The sequence below is a fragment of the Lonchura striata genome, chromosome 17 (genome assembly GCF_050655825.1).
Source record: "Lonchura striata isolate lonStrDom1 chromosome 17, ASM5065582v1, whole genome shotgun sequence".
Lineage (NCBI taxonomy): Eukaryota > Metazoa > Chordata > Aves > Passeriformes > Estrildidae > Lonchura > Lonchura striata.
This window is the reverse complement of record NC_140719.1, coordinates 4,062,011-4,078,730: the sequence shown is the minus strand read 5'-3', so window position 1 is coordinate 4,078,730 and position 16,720 is coordinate 4,062,011. Positions and strand designations below refer to the sequence as shown.

Sequence of the window (16,720 nt, the reverse complement as noted above, 5' to 3'; positions counted from 1 at the left end):
CCCAGAGCAGCTGTGGCTGCCCCTGGGTCCCTGGCAGTGCCCAAGGTCATGTTGGATGGGCTTGGAGCACCCTGGGACAGTGGAAGCTGTCCCTGCCCATGGCAGGGGGTGGAATGGGATGAGTTTTAAGGTCTCTTCCAACTCAAACCATTCTGTGATTCTATGAAAGCAGCTTCCTCTCTCCTCCTGCAGGGAATCAATAACCTTTCCGCTGGCAGAGATTCAGCTCAGTTTGGTGCTCTGCCCTCTTTTTCAGTAGATTCCTCCTCTGGTGATAAGTAAAAAGGACATTACAAGTCAATTCCATTGCAGATTAAACCCAATCACCCTCAGCTCAGCTAAATCAGCAGTTTCTGCAGTCTAAATGCCAGCCAGAAATAATTTCCCTATTCCATCTCTTCCACTAGACACCCTACCTTTCATCCCAGCCAGAAGCACTGCTCCCTGCACTCCTGGGAGCAGCCATGGGATGTGCAGGGGGACATAGAGTTTGCAAACACTCAACAAAATACAGCTTCTATCAAGGAATGTTCACTTGGAGGTTCAACCCCTGGCAGCGACTTAGAAGCCAAGCAATAATTCTGATGTTGTATCTCACTATACAATGACAGGGAATGCCCGAGCAAGCTGGGATCTGACATGACATTATATTGTCTATCAAAAAATAAAAATATAATAAAATCAAAACCACTGGGAGCACTTTACCCACTCTATTATGACCGAGTTCAATAGCTCTGTGATTCCAAGCTTGGGAGTGATGGCTTTATGAGGACATCAAAAGCACTGAGCCTGACCAAGCCTCCTGGATACACGCAGGCTTCTCCTACAAGGAGCCACAGGCGGCTGCAGGCAGTGTCCACTGGGAGCTTCCCAAAAGAGAACCCTTCCTGAATTATGAGGGCCCACACACACACACACACACACTCAACTTCACAGCCCATTGCTTTCCCAGGAGCGGAGTCTGTGCTGTCTGCACCAAGGCAATATATCTCTTTATGGCCTGCCAGTGACTTTACAGAGAGATAAACAAAGCTTTTAAATCAAAAGGAGATGGAGCAGAAGAAAAAGTTTGGCACCCCAGGACATAACGCCGCTGTTTGTGCTTTAACCCTTCATGAAAACCAGGGAAGCAGGGAGCTCCTTATGCAGGATCTGCCAAGGGAATGACCACAGGAGATATGGGAAACCCTAGGGTGGAAATTCAAGGAAATCTCCTAAATGTTAACAATTACTGTGTTAATATCTGTGTTCAGTGAAGGAAAGGACCTGCATTCATTTAAAATACTCTGAGAAATGGATATGGCACCAAGCTAAGCTGTAGGATGTGGTAGTGGTTTGAGCTGTAGGATAAATGGCCTTAAAGCAGAACAGCTGAAATTTTCTATTAACCGAGGACATGTAATAAATTTGCCTTACCTCTATTGGCTCTAAGTTCGGAGCAAGGTGGAACATCAACTTCATGTGCACAGCATTGAGAATGAGACTGCCATCAAAGTCTGTGGGGGTTCTGTGAAGTAAATAACAGCAAAAAAATACCAAATTACCACATACTGTCCTGATCTCTTTTCAGCTGTGGAGCCTTTTGGATGGGCAATGTCACATTGATCCTGCAGTAGCTCCATCAATGTTTAATCATTTCAGAATTGAATCGAAAGTTGAAATTTTTAAAAGAATAGAAATCCAGAGCTAGTACAAGGAAAAAATCAGGAGGACCCAAAGTATTCTAGTGGCTCATTTCTTTTACACTGTCATAATTTCCATGCCACATGACCTGTTTTGTGGATCTGGGCCATAATTTGTATGTTTGGTGCTTGAAGAAGGTTTAAATCCATTTAAAAACATCTCTCTCTCTTCACTCATAGTATCCAAAAACCTCTTCACCATTTCACTGAAAGTAAATGTGTTTGAGGTTTCCTTTCATTCCCACCTAGAAAATGTCTGTCTTTAAGACAAAAAATTCTCCTTTTATCCCAAGAGGAACTAGTCCAAATATTGCTCAGCAGCTTCTGCTGTACAGAAGTGAAAAGAAAGTTTGTGTGGACAGATTTCACAGGGCTAGCTCACTCAACTTCAGGAAAAAACATGAAAAAGAGGGTGAGAGTTTGTCACTCATATAATCCAGGGTCTGCTTTTTTGTACCAAGTACATCATGCCAGATGCTTTGAGAGGTGTGCACAAAGTGTTTGAAAAGCCACCAACTTGTACATGAAAAATGTTATTTAGGCTGTCATTTCTTCACCTTCAGCCTTTGTTAGCAGGCAAAAAAACCTTCCATGTAGAAGAGAATATTTTCTAAGAAGGCATGGGCTTTCACTAAAATTCTAACCCATGTGAACCTATCCTACATCCACCTGCCCAAATCCCAGCCCAGGCCATGCTGCTGCATTAAAAGTCTTGTTTCAGACCAGATTCCAGCATAAGATGATTTTCAAAATTCAGAGCTAAAATGGGAATTAAGCTGCAAATCCTTCCCCACCTGCTGGGATGCTCAGAGCATTCCCTCACTCCAACTGTACAGCAGCTGAACCCCACCAGCTTCAGTGGGGACAGGTCCTGACTCTACCTAGGTAAAAGTCCAAGACCAGAAGCCTAAACTCAGACCAAAGTAAAACAGACTTTTCCTTCTGGCTCTGACCACAAATCTCTCCAGAGCAATCCCATCACCTCAGCACAAAAAGCTGCCTTTCAGTATTTCTACCTGTTTTCACAAGTCTTTTCATCCTAAACTTGAAATGCATAAAAGCAATTCCATATTCTTCTGTGTTTTCTTTCTTTTTAAATTCTTATTTGTAGAATTTTGGGGTGGTTTCTTTCTCTGTGATCGCAGCTGAACTTCCTACTGGCCCAGGGGGACTAGAGAGCAATAACTTTAAATGGCCTCATAGATGCAGCCATGGCATCAAGCCAGCACTAATTTCCAATCTTGTTATGCTGAAGAAAGAGAGTGAAGGGGGAAAAAAAAAAGGAAAAAAGGTAAAGAGTAAGAATGCAAACCAGAAAAACCAGAAATATCCCATAATGTTAGTGAGAATTGGAAAGTCCTGTTGGTGGTTTCAGTGACAGGTTTAAATTTCTACTAGAAAAAAAAAAAAAAAAGAAAAGCAGAAGAATTTGGAGTGTGTAAAATGAAAGTGAATATTTTTCCTCAGACACAGAACATCCTTGTGACATTCAGGTCTTTGCGTACTGCAGGCAGGATGGAATTTTACTGACCAAATACAGCATCGTCACTACATGAGTACAACAAACATTTGTGAAAACATATTAAACATGTCATAAATTAACTGAATTTGGGAGCTGTAAACACTCACTTGAACTTACAGCTCTTTGATTTCACCAGCATATCCAGATACATGGCTACCCAATTTCACCCCTTAACTTGGAAAAGGAGTGGATTTTTAACTCCTTTTGCATTTTCTGAACTCCACTGGGCCCATTTAGTCTGTTCCCCAGCCCCTTCCCTAACAGTGGATGAAAATTAAACACATTGGGAACAAGAAAATCTTCTGCAACATTTTCCCCAAAACTTCCCACTTTTCAAACTCAGGCTTTTACAACAGTGAGGGAAAAAAAAAGGATTTTCAGCAAGTGCTCTTTAAGACTAAGTAAAACTATATCACACAAGGAGCACACACAAATCAAAACAAAACTCCAAGAGGAATTTAGCAAGGAAGTATGGAGTTACCCACATGTATATTTGGCTAAGAAGATGGAGATACTCTTGTAAAGAGCAGTGTGACCACAGTGCTGGGCTGGCAGCACTGTGGGCTCGGCTCTTCTCCTGCCACAGGAGATGGGGGCTCAAGGCTTATGGTGCTCAAGGAGGAGCACCATTTCCTGGCCAACAGGTCTCTACCACAGCCAGGTGGTGGGAGGATGGCTGGACTGCTCATAGTAGAGGATTAGAAAATGTTGGCATCTCCCCATTTGTTCTCCCCCTCTGTGCTGCCTCCCCTCCACGTGCAGTGCACATCCATCCCTCCCATCCAGCACCACGGCCCAGCAGGAGCCAGCACTGCTCACCTCATGGTCTGGGCTTCTGTGCATGGCTGGAGTCACGAAATCCCAGAGTCACTGAGGTTAGAAAAGACCTCCCAGGCTATCGAGTCCAGCCTGTGACCGATCCCCACCCTGTCACCAGCCCAGAGCACTGAGTGCCACATCCTGGGACACCTCCAGGGATGGGAACTCCAAACCTCTCTGGGAAGACTGTCTCAATGCTTAACAATGAAAAAATAGAAAAGGTTGAAGCAAAACAGAAGTTAGAGTTCAGCTTAAGGCAACAAACACAACACAGAGTTAAATCTAAACTGAGGAGGTCTGGCAGGTAATTCAGATTTGGTCCAAAGGGAGCTACACAAAGTAGCATAATATGCCCAAAGGTTTGAGGAAATGCAGAGTATAAAAATTAACAACTCTTTCTACAGTATCAAATAAGGGGCAAGGAAAAGAGATTCCCCTGTTCTTGCACTTTGCTCTCTTTCTCTCCTGCCTTCAAGCTTTCCAAATTCACTAGAGAGAGACTCTGACAATAAATGATGTTTTGGTTTAAGGTTGCATGTCTTGCATCCCCTGGAAAAGGCAGCAAGCCACATTGTCTCCTTTTAATCTCAGCAATTAGTCTTCCAGGCCTTTTATTGCCTTAGGTGACTCAAAGCTGACTCTAGATTCCTAAATCAGGACCATCAGATCCAAAATTTAACTGCAGATGAAACAACCCATGTTAGATTCCCCAAAAGGCTGTCACTAAAGTAAAGGAAATTACTGCTACTGCTTTTAGTTCAAAGTCTTCCTGTCAGCCTTGGACAACCCTTGTCAGGACTAGAAAGAGACCCAGAACAGCAAAGCAGTAAAATGTGGTCAGAAGCAACCCTACCAGGAGCTCCTTGGAACAGAGCTGTAGGGCTGATGGGACAATTAATGCCCAGTGACAAAGTGCTTCTGCATTGTCAGTGGCACACGAGCCACTTCAAGCCCTCAGGAGGAGAGCAATTCCAGGCTTCTCATCCCTATTGATGTTTCACTGATCTGAACAGGAATCAGAGCCCAGGGAGAAGTCAAAGAGCCCCTCAAGCTTTAATTGCATAATGAACGTTTTGAACATGGGGACAGAAAAATCTCAGGTGCCCAGTTCCCTGCCCAAACTTCATTTTGTTTGCCTGCCTTCTTTCTTCTTGACTTATTTGACAGAGAATAACAACTAAAATCTGGGTCAAGGTACCTAAACCTCCCCAGAGACCCCTCTTTGCCCACAGAGGCCCAACCCCACATGCAGGAGGACAGTGTAGAGGCAGCTTTTCTCTTCTGTGGCAGGAACATGTGCCTCTAGGACCAGATGTTGCCTCCTAATGTGCACATGCATCTTTTCCCTCCAAATGCCGATTGCTCCTGTTGGTCTGGTGCCAAAAACCCCCTCAGGAGACACACACACACCCCTGCCCTGCTTTTCACCTCCCTGCACTGGGCTAAGCTGGGAGTAATTTTTTAAACATCATAATTGCCTGGGTACAACTGCGAGTAAATCCAGCTTGGTATGCCAAAATGAACTGCAGGTTTAGGAAAATATATAAATAAATGAAATCAAAACACCCAAACAACAAAAATAGTCATAATTTCTCAGCATTTTATATCAGCTGTGGGCCCATGCAGAAACTAAGGCAATTTGGTCAAAAAAACAGATGTTAACTGAGGAGACGCATCCTGCACTGCAGGTCCTTGGCAGTAATGAACAAGCTGTGCTAAGAGTCTTGTGCATCTAAATTGCCTTTAGAGGAAAATTATCCCTGAGAGTGAAGACTGGAAGATATTTGGGGCAGGGACTGACTCAATTGCTCTTTGTATAAGGATGTTGATGTCCAGGCACTAATTCCTAATTGCGAACAAACAAACAAAGAAATTGGTATCAGAAAAAATCCCATTGTTGAGACATTCCATGAAGGACAGTTGAGATTTTGGAGGTGCCATTCCCAGCCCTGCCAGGCACCCTTTAAAAATCACTTGAACACTCTGAACAGGATGTTTTTGTGCAGTCTCATCAGATGGCCTCACTTCACTGGAAATCTTGGGAGATTTTTGCTCCAATGTGCTTTGAGATCTCCAAATAAAGCTGTTCAGAGTGCACAAACAAACAAGAGTATAAATTACTGCTCACCAGCTTTAACTTTCTGCTTGTAAACCAACCTTGAGGAGCACAGGAGATGCTGCCATGTGAGTGAGAGGGAATGAGCAGAGGCACATCCACCACACAGCCCTGTTCAACCAGGAGCTCACCTGAGAGCAGTCATGTTGATGGGGGAGACACCTCCACCTCTCTGTTTTTTTGGAAAGTGCCTTCCCAGGTCCATACTATGCCAGGCTGATCCGAGGGCAGTGAGGAACATGGTAATTGTTCCTTCTATTTTTCATGTCTCCCATACATCTCCTCCCTAACAACCTTGGCTGCAGCCACATTCTATTTTTTCCCCTTACAATTGTTTCAATAGATTCTTTATGGTTTATGGGTTGGTTTTTGGTGTTGCTTCCCCCCCCTCCCTTTAAACTGAAGACTGAAATATGCTCTGAATTAAGAAAAAGCTCCATGTCACTGGGGATTGGACTGCTGCTGAACTGTTCCGTGTGTGAGTGTGTGTGCACACAACCTCCCGGCCAAAAATGCCTCAGGGGCTCTCCCTAACTGTTGGGGTCCTAAAAAGGGCCCATTTCTCCCGATTGGCCACCCCCTGAACCGGCTGGGAGGGGAGCAGAGCTCTCTCCACCCCCACTAGCACCACGCTCCCTCTCTAGCACATCTGTCCAAGCTTGCTCACTGCTGGCCCTTCCCTTCCCCATATGCTATAGGCGTTTTTGGCCTGGCTGAATCCTCAGTGCATTAAGCAGGAGGCCCCTGGTTCAAGAAATCTCCCCCACTTACAATGTGAAGTGCAGCAGAAGTGATGTGTGCAGCAGCGGGGTGAGAAGGAGGGATCAGCAGGGAGGAATGAAAAAAAAAAAAATAAAAAAAGGTGTATGTGGGGAGGGGGAGCATCTCGCCTGTTATCTTTATCCAAAAAGCAGTAAATCACCACAGGAAAGAAACACACAGCTTTGGCTTTTAACTTCTTGTGTTCCCCAGGCCAAGCATGAAGGTGGGATCATTTTAGAGTCTTGCAGCTTTGAAGCACCAACGCAGGGATCCAGAGATCTTCCCTGTCCACAGCCCCTGTCTCTAGTTAGGGTATTCATTCTGAGCTGATGCAGCTGTGCAGCAAAACACCCATGAACACTCACTGCTACCCTCTCCAGACTGGGAGCCTGCTGCATGTGCCTGGTCCCAGGTTTAAAACTGGAATTTAGGAACCGGTCAGCACAGCTGGAAAAGGCCCTGCCTGGACTGTGCTGGTCCAGCCCTAGTGAGGGTCATGCTGGGGCAGCCAGAAATGCTGCACTACCTCCCTCCAAGGCACCATCAGGGTACCTAAGGCTGCATCCCAGCTCCCCAGGCACAAAACCAGCAATCCCAAGGCTAAACACACACACCAGGGCTGAACACTCGGCTCTTGCTCCTCGGACAAATGCTTCCTATCTCAGACACACAGATAACACCACCGAGGGGAGACAGGGTGCTGTGAAAGCAGAGGAGCAAACAAACCTCTGCTGCTTCTCCCAGATTGTCCTTAGGGTCATATCTTAATTAAAAAAAAAAAATTAACTCCAACATCCAGGTATCCAGCACATTCCCAGGGCTGTGCCAACACGACCACAAGCATTTCATGGGGATTGAAGACTTATTGTGTCTCAGTTTCCCATAACTGCACAGGTTCTGCTTCAGACACCCATGAAAAGCCTGGGGCAAGGCAGGTTGGAGTGGGATAACAGTGCCAGCCTGCCAGCCCTGCTCAGCTCCACCTCACCTGGAGATCCTCCCCAGCACGGCAGCACAGGCCTGAGGAAACACCACAGAAACATGTCATTTTGAAAGGTCACAACGGTGTTTCCTTGTTTGTTTTCTCAACAGCAGCGTGGAATTTCAAATGCCGATGGTTTTAGGTATCTGACCTTTCTAAAGGCTGCTCCCATGGTTTGACTCAAAACCATGTGCAACAACTGCCCACATTTCCTTTGTGCCCATTTTAGACTTTGGGGCATGAACAACAAATCCCATCCCATAACATACATATTCTAGTCACAGTCCTACAGCTCTAAAGCACAGCTACATCCTAAATTATCCTCCTTTCAGCAATGAGCTGTTCATCCATCTCAGGAAGTTGTAGCTCTCTGTTTATCACTGCACCCCTTCCACTCTCCATGGTTATCTCACAGTCAATTTTAAATAACAAATTAAGCTATTTAAAAACATAAGCATGTTAATTGCCAATCACAGCAACACGAAGAAGTAAAACAAAGGTAGAGAAGCATATGGAAACTACAACTGCCAAGGAAGACTATGAACATAGTGAACAACTATTCCAAATTATCTACTGTCCAAATAACCAGAGATAAAGAGCAGAGCTCTTCTCACAAACCTGAGGATATGTAGATCAAAAGGCACGTGGCTGGGTTACACAAACCCAGTGAGATGATATAATACAGATTAACCTTGATGAAACCATTTACTCTGCCTTGTTCCTCACCCGCTGTGAGAAGTGCAGAATTCCCCTTGCACAGATGCTGGTTGAATAAAACCTTTCATGACTGTATGAACTCAGCTGCAACTACAGAATCATGTCCCTGGAAAGCAGAGTGGACAAACAATCGACCCTCCAGCTACCTGTCTCTTACTAATATTATATTCAGCCTGATCTTTAAATGCATTTACAAACTAAGATGTATGAGCCAGCAGATAGCCAAAGCTGCAGCCTGTTCCCTCGTACAGAGGACACCACCAAATCCTCCCAGGCCACCCCTGACAGATGAATAACTTGTTTTTAAAGACCTCCAAAGAAGCAGCTCCAGTAACTTCTCACATAGCTTATTTTAGTGCTGAAATGGCCTTGAAGCTGGGAAGCTTTTTGTAATATCTGAACTAAATCTTTTCTGCTGAAAATTATGTGAATTCTCCCCTCACTGCTGCTCTGAAGACACAATTCATCACCATTCTCTTTCTAGCAATGTTTTACATATTGGAGGAATGTTCTCACGTCCTGTCAGTCTTCCCTTCTCTAGACTAAACAAATCCAATTCCTTCAATCTTTCCTCATAGGTTGCCTTTTCCAAACTTCTTATCATTCCTATGGCTCTCCTTTAGTCCCTCTCCAATCTGTCAAGAATTTCCTTGAAGTGCTCAACCAAAGGAGAGCGTAGCCAAGGCTGTATGAAGGTTGCCTGAAAAGTAAAATCTACCCCTTTTCTTTTACCTGCAAGCCCCACTCAAATTCTCTGTTGCATTAATTGTCATTTCTGAAGCAGTTCTATGATGTTATATTCAGTTTAGCATTTTCCATCACTCTGCACTGTCTTCATTGTTAAACACTGCTTCTCTTGCAGAGTATTTTCTGGTTTGCGTTCTATTCTGCACTTGCATTTATTTCTCTAGCTACTACGAATTGGTTTTATCCCATTTCAGGTTGCAAATTTCATATAACGAGGTATAAAAATTATTCACAGCTCTGCTTCTCTTTTCCAAACCGCTGAAATGCCACCCAGCATGACCTCAGGTAGTTTTATTAACGTGTGCTTTGCAATGCCACAGACAGCCTCTAAAACCCTGAGCTCTTCCCAGCCCAGGGCAGCCCCCTGAGGGACTCCCTTTGTTGTGCCCTCCCACATTGACAGGAAACAATCTACAGCTATTTTTGAGCCTTAATTTACACCTTGTTGTGCTCTCAGTTTGAAACAGTGCATATACCTCTACTTAAGACTACGAGGATGTCATGAATTCAAATTTTTACTAAAATACCAACAAGCATCATTTGCACCTCTTGGTTTTTATTTACCAGTTCATCTCCCCTGCACAGAAACTGTACTGGTTTGACGTGATTTGCTCTTGACAAATCTGTATTTGCTGTTTCTTATTAACTTCTAATTCTCTGAGTGCTTGTAACAGCTAATTCTAGAAACTTTTTGGGTATTGAAGTCAGTTTTACTGTTCCATAATCCCCCTGGTTCTCATTTTCCCCCTATATAAAAATAGACCTTGTGATTACCCTTCTCTGGGCCTCTGGCTCTACCTTGGTCATCTTGAACTCTGAAAGATAATCTCTAATCACTCTGGGATTGTTGCAGCTAGAGCCTGAAGTACCCCAGGGTCGATTTCATCAGGTCCTGCTGAATTGCAGAACATCTAAATTACCCAAATTTTAGCCAGCATAGTCTTTAGCTATTTCAGATGACCCCCTTGTTAAAACTTAATGCATTCATACACAGTCACAATCAACCTTTTTTTTTTATTTCTGGGAGAAGCAACCAAAAATGGCATTGAATACTTCATTCTCTGCATTTGTTATTTCCTCTCCTTCCTTTTTAAGTCACTGGCTAACTTTCTTAACTCTCATTGTTTTTATATTTGCATTTATGTTTTTAAGGGGTTTTGACTCAGAGACAGATTTATGGGGGGTAATGTAATGCGAGAGCAGGATGTGTATTATCTTGAAATTCAAATACTGTGAGCAGATGAGTTTATGCTCGATTTTTGGCTTCAAGTTTAACTCAGAGCCATTTAAATTAAAAAAAAAGGACAACATTTCCTTAGAAATTAACAGAAGTTTAAATAATATAAATACAAAAGCAAAAGTTCTTGCTGTTCTTTAAGAAAGTTTATCGTGCTGTTTTAACCAGTGTACACAAGCCCATGTGTGTGTTTGCATCTCTGTATGAGCTGATGACCCAAAGCATTTGGAAACCCAAATTTACACGCTAATGTACTCAATATATAATTTCTCATCTAACTGACCAAATCATCTCCAAACACATTTTGTCCACAGATGTCACAGAAAGCAAAGGAAGATGAGGAAAAAAGTACACAGTGCATTTGGAAAGCAAAATAACTTAAAGTACTTTTCTTTTCTTCCAAGCATGGCCATTAGCAAGAGATCCTTGGAAACCTTGAGGGTTTTATGAGGTTTGATGAGCTCTTAATTAGAAATGGCTGAAATTTGAACTGAGGACTTCTGAACACTGCATCTGGCTGGAAACAGAAGGTTTGTTTCTGCCTGATTTCCTACTTTAAACAGGCTTGTGTGCAAATTTGAATAAACCTGGCTAGGAATGATGATGGTGAAGTGGTCTGGTAGCAAAGGGCCACGTGTTTCTGATACAGACTGACTAAAAATAATTTCTTCCCAAACTCAGACTGAAATATTCTTTGATCAGGAAAACAGGTAAATGGTTCAAGAAGCAGGTTAGAGGCACGGAGAAAGGAAAGAAGGATGAGGCTGGGTCAGAGGAGGCCGGGGGGAAAACGTGGAATTTGAGAAATGGAAAGGAGTCAGGCAATCACAAAAGCACTGAAAAACATCTGGGAAAAAAATCCCAGATTCTCAAAACAAGCGAGGTGCCTCACTTTGGAGGTCTTCAGGCTGAACTCCTCCAAAGTGGTGCCGACGAACGTTGCTGGAACAGAGGCAAGAGAGACCCTGCTGACTTCCAAGGCAGCACTGCTAATTCCTTCAGACAGCTTGTATCCTAGGCATGAAAGAAATCTGGCAAGTGGGCTTTGCTGGCCTGCAGCAGGGTGATGGAACATCTTCCATCTCCTCTTTATGAACTCACAGACCCCAGATTCAGGAACCAAACTGAGGAGCCCCTGAAATTGCTGCAGCTCTCACAGGAGTCACTGGATGTGATACAGCAGCTCTGAGAAAATTCCCTAATGGATCTGATGATTTTTCCCGTTTCCAAGCTGTACCTTGAATCAATACACTTATCTTCTGCATGAACATCTTAACTGTTCTTCTCTTCTTTGAATTTCAGGTTGTATTTGATTAACCCGGCAAAATATTTTGGGATGTAGTGGGTCTGGAAAAACACACACAGAATAGATGATGATTATGCAGGGTGAATTGAACATGGGCCAGATTAGCAGCTACACCAGACAGACAATCTATTTAAGTCTTCTGCATTTCATTGTGATTTAATTTAATTTAAATATGGTGGGGTTTTTCCAGACTATTACATAAAAATAGGATTTCTTATTTGTCTGGAAGATTTGCATTATTAAAGGGTCCTGAACAAAATCACTCAATATTTTTGCTTAAAACTCTACATTTTCAAGTAATTTAATCTTCTAAAAAATATGCCTCTGATGAGGAGGATTCTTGTTCTCCCTCCTAAGCTGAAACACAAAAGGTTTCAGATATTCAAGGTTAAAGTGATATTTGGTGAATGACTTCTTAAAATATTACAGGTCTAAAAAGGAGATATTGTTATCTCTACTAGAAATATTAATGAAAATTATTTGCTAATTTCACACAGCCCTTTGGTGCTGAAGAGCTGCACTTGATAATTGTCAGGGCCATCTGTATCTTAAAACTTGTCCATTGCTCTCTCATTCTCTGAGCAGAAGCCGGGGTGTTAGGAGAAAGAATCTCAGATCACAGAATCACAGAATAATGAGGTTGGAAGAGACCTCTAAGATCATCAAGTCCAACCTATGCCCTAACACCACAACTAGACCATAGCACCAAGTGCCATGTCCAGTCTTATTTTAAACATATCCAGAGATGGTGATTCCATCACCTCCCTAAGAAGACAATTCCAGTATTTTATTATTCTTTCAGTGAAAAATTTTTCCTAATATCCAACCTAAACCTTCCCTGACGTAGCTTGAGATCAGTGTTTCAATGATAACGTTCCCAGATCTCCTAAGGACAGAATTGTCCTATTTGCACATAGATGGCTTTTCCAAACACCTTTTTTCCCCTCTTCAGGGCACACTTTTCAGTGTGCTGGAGGTGGTTTAGGGAGACCCATTTTGGAGCAGGCTGGGGGATTGCACAACCAGCAGAAGCGCTCTCCTGCATTTCTGGATTTCAACCTTTTACTTCAGAAAGCTGAGGATAAGCACCAGCAGCTGGGCCCTGAGTAAGCCCCAGCCACGGAGCCTGTGTAAATACTGAGGTTTCTGGAGGGTGAACTCATGCCAAGGAGTTTTGTGCCGGGAAGGGGGGCAGGAAAAATCCGTGTTCGGAGAGAAACTCCCTCTTCTCAGATGATCAGTGGACATGTCCAGACAGGCCTGAGCTGCCGGGGCCAAAAGCCAAACAAATCTCTGCCCTGTCAGCGTGGCCCCTGTGCTTAAACGGGAGTGATGAGCAGAGGGAGTGCGGGCTCAGGGATGGGGAGAAGGAGGGAGCTGCACTGCAGCACTCAGCAGCTCTCACACACCAAATTCCTTGGCTTTCAATCCAGCACAGGCTGGCAAGAAATGCAGTGTTCAAACCATAGCCAAAACAGAAAAGTGACTTGATTAATGAGCAGAGACACCTATGTGAGGGGAAGGAAGATGAGAAAGTGTGCTCTGGAGGCTCGGGATTAATTAAGGACTGCTCTCCGAAGAAATACCCACCTACAGAACCGTGTGCTGATTGCAAGGCCTCCTGCAACAATGTCAGCATCTCCTGTCTCTGCTGCTGCAGTTCTGCACACTCACACAGCCAAAACTCCCTGCCAGCACCTCTGTCCCGGGGCCATGGGGACACACAATCACCAAAAATGCAGCTCTTCAGCACCAAGGGCTGTGTGAAATTAGCAAATAATTTTCATTAATATTTCTACTAGAATTATTAATATTTCTACTGGTATCTCCTTTCTAGGCCTGTAATTTTTTTTTAAGTTGTTCACTAACTATCACTTTAACCTTGAAATATCTAAGGTTCTTTCATGTTTCAGCTTAAGAAGGAGAACAAGAATCCTCTCCTCATCAGAGGTATAATTTTTAGAAGATTAAATTACTTAAAAATGTAGAGGTTTAGCAGGGAACAGGACAGCCCACAGGGGACACTGCAGGGATTTTAGGGAAGAGGGGTATTACAGTCACTGGAAACCAAGGGCCAACAATCAAAGGCAAATGGGAGTCAGGCTCCCAGTAAAAATCCATGACAACTGTGGCTTGGGCTTTGTTGTCCTTAAACGTGCCCTCTGCAGCACAGGGATTGACCTACAGAAGGCTTGTCCACCACAAAGTAATGTTATACAACCTACAGGTTTATTAATTTTTTCTTCACTCTGGAAAATCTTTAAGCCTCCTTGTAACTTGGTGTATTTGGGTACACACCTGCACCTGGCTGGACCTCCCCTCTGAAATCCAGAGGAATCCGTATGAGAACAGGGTCTCCCAAACAGATCCTGTTTCAGGTCTTCCTTGGCCTAATGTCAAAAAAGATTATTCAGTTGTTGGAATTCCATAAAATTTCATTTTACTAGAGTTTCCAGCATCCCCTATGATCATGGTAGGATTAAGATTTACCTATCTTGTGGCACTTGCTTTGCTATTTTGCAACATGCTGGACATAAATTGCAATGTGAGAGGAAATAAGCCAGTTCCTTTTTCCTACTATTTTTTAAACATTTTTTTTATTTCTTATATAAAGACAACAGAAAAAGTCAGCTTTAAAGGACTGCAAGGCAAGCCCTACCCTTTCATGCAGAATACAGCCCCTGAGAAAGTTGCTCTGGGCCAAAAAGGTCACTTTTTGTGTAACATTATTCTAACTCAAGAGCTTTATCCTAATTGTTTTGATCAGCAATAACATTTTCTGTGTTGCCATTTTATGTATTATTATTAAAATAATAGGACATTATGTAAAATAAAAGGACAATGAAGTAAAATGGATTTTGTCAAAGCCACCAAATCGTTACAAAAGATTCATTGCATAATAGATGCCCTTTTTCCCCATAGGGAAAGAAAAATACCCTGGGTGTCACCCTGGCTTCAACTTAATTTTTTTGTTTTGTCTGTTTGATATCTGATGCCTACCAGAAGGATTTGTAAAGAAACCTAAGGCATTTAGCCTCCAATTTAATGGGATTTAAGCATTTACTTCTGCTGGAAATGTTTGAAAACAATATGCTAAGGACCAAATGAACTATTGAGTTTTAATCACCTTCAAACTCTGATACCTTCAACAATAACACACTGAAAAGAGTAGAAAATTATGGGGCTGGAGGTAGCAGAATGCAGCTTGTGCCATGACTTTCTAAAACATTTCAGGCTATTTAGTCTCAATAATTTCAACTGGGGCTGCAATTACTAAAGACTTCTGAAAGTCAGCTGTCAGTCTTTAAAGTGTTTTGTGGTGTTTTTTTCCCAGTAATAGCAGATGGTTTGGAGACACAGTGGCTTTAAATACTCACTTGAAGGGAACCTGAAAATTCCAGAAGTAGGAGATTTTTAAAGCTGACAGTCAATTGATAAGATTTGAGGCTGTTGTGTGAAGCTGAGAAAAGGTGAAAAGATCAGGGGGAGACAGCAAAAGAGAAAATATGGACAGCAAAAGAGAAAAGCTCAAAATAACCAGAGCTCCGTGGCAGTAACAGGAGAATAACAAAACCTGCTCGGTGCCTGACTCGGCTCCTTCTGCCCTCAGTCTTGTTGAGTAGCAGCATTAGTTTCACTGAAATCAATCAGGCTGCCCCTGGAGCTGGCTGTTATTTAATTTCACCGAAGAGAAAAGGGCAGAATCAAGCCAGTAAATACTATCACGTTTATAGATATGTTTTGTTATGTTACATGAGAAATAGTAGCATGGGACTGCTGGGAGTTTTCAGACTGATAAAGCTGTTATCGGATTTCCATTTTTCACTGGGGGAGCTGCAGCACCAAGAGATCAAGGTCATGGTTAGTAGAAAAAGCTTCACGGGTATTTTACATATGAAGAACTTTAAGGTTTGGTTAAGTGTTTGTCTGAACCAGTCTCTGCCTCAGACAATAGAGACCAGGCAAAGTCCACAGCACAGAGCCCCAAGTAGCTGTTCAGGGCTGTAATTGCAAACCCATAAACTCTTTGCAGAGCCAGCTCTATTAATGTCACCATCTTCTTGCACCTAAAGAACATTTCTGCCCCTTATAGCCCACTCGGCAAAGGAAAATAAGGAGACACGAGCTCCCAGTTGCTCTCCATTTCTTATCTAAATACAGCCTCTTAGTTCATCAAGAGTATCACACTGTCCTAAGCCTCTCATTTAACAAGACATGAGTTTTACCTGAAGTGCTTCAGCAACTCTCTTAGACAAGTCTGAAGCTCTTGAGACTAGTATTAAATGCACTAGGTGTTTCTTGTGCATTACTCAGATCCTTCAAGGAGTCAGCGGGAGAAATGAATATGTATTCTATATGTCAGCTGGTTATATCACAGCCTATCTGTGCCTAATTATGGAAAACAATCTGCCTATGTGAAGTTAACGGGGAAAGCTCTAAACAGATGTTGATTAAAGAGTGCCTCTGTAGAGTACTTTTTGAGAGGTCATTTTGCTGAGTTTAGATTGAGATGGATGAAGGTGAGGCATTTGGCAGGGAATTGCATCTTTGAAGTGAGTGACGAGATCAGGTTTGGGGGTGGCAGCACAAAGGTTGCGGTGACATTCAAGTGCAATATTATGGGAACGAGAAAACTAATTCAGGTGAGTGAAAAACCTCTCTGCAGTTAGTTGTTGCCTTTCCTTTAAAGCTACATATGGATACAAAGGTTAGTCTGAGTTGTGGGAGAGAAAATTAAGGAACTTTTTGCTGGATATTCAGTTTCCAATGAAAGTCTCTTAAACACTGAACCTTTAATTCAAAATTAATTCTCCCTTACCTTGCCCAACA

At 42.9% G+C, this 16,720-nt stretch overlaps 1 long non-coding RNA gene across 2 annotated transcripts in view; it reads right to left on the bottom strand.

Annotated features, from left to right (window-relative positions):
- Window positions 1-16,720, bottom strand: part of LOC146765856 (uncharacterized) — a 69,522-nt gene that overhangs the window by 32,490 nt on the left and 20,312 nt on the right. For both annotated transcript variants that reach the window (XR_014958771.1, XR_014958772.1), the window contains exon 3: window positions 1,417-1,507. This is a non-coding gene — a long non-coding RNA (uncharacterized LOC146765856). The remainder of the gene's footprint in view (window positions 1-1,416; window positions 1,508-16,720) is intronic.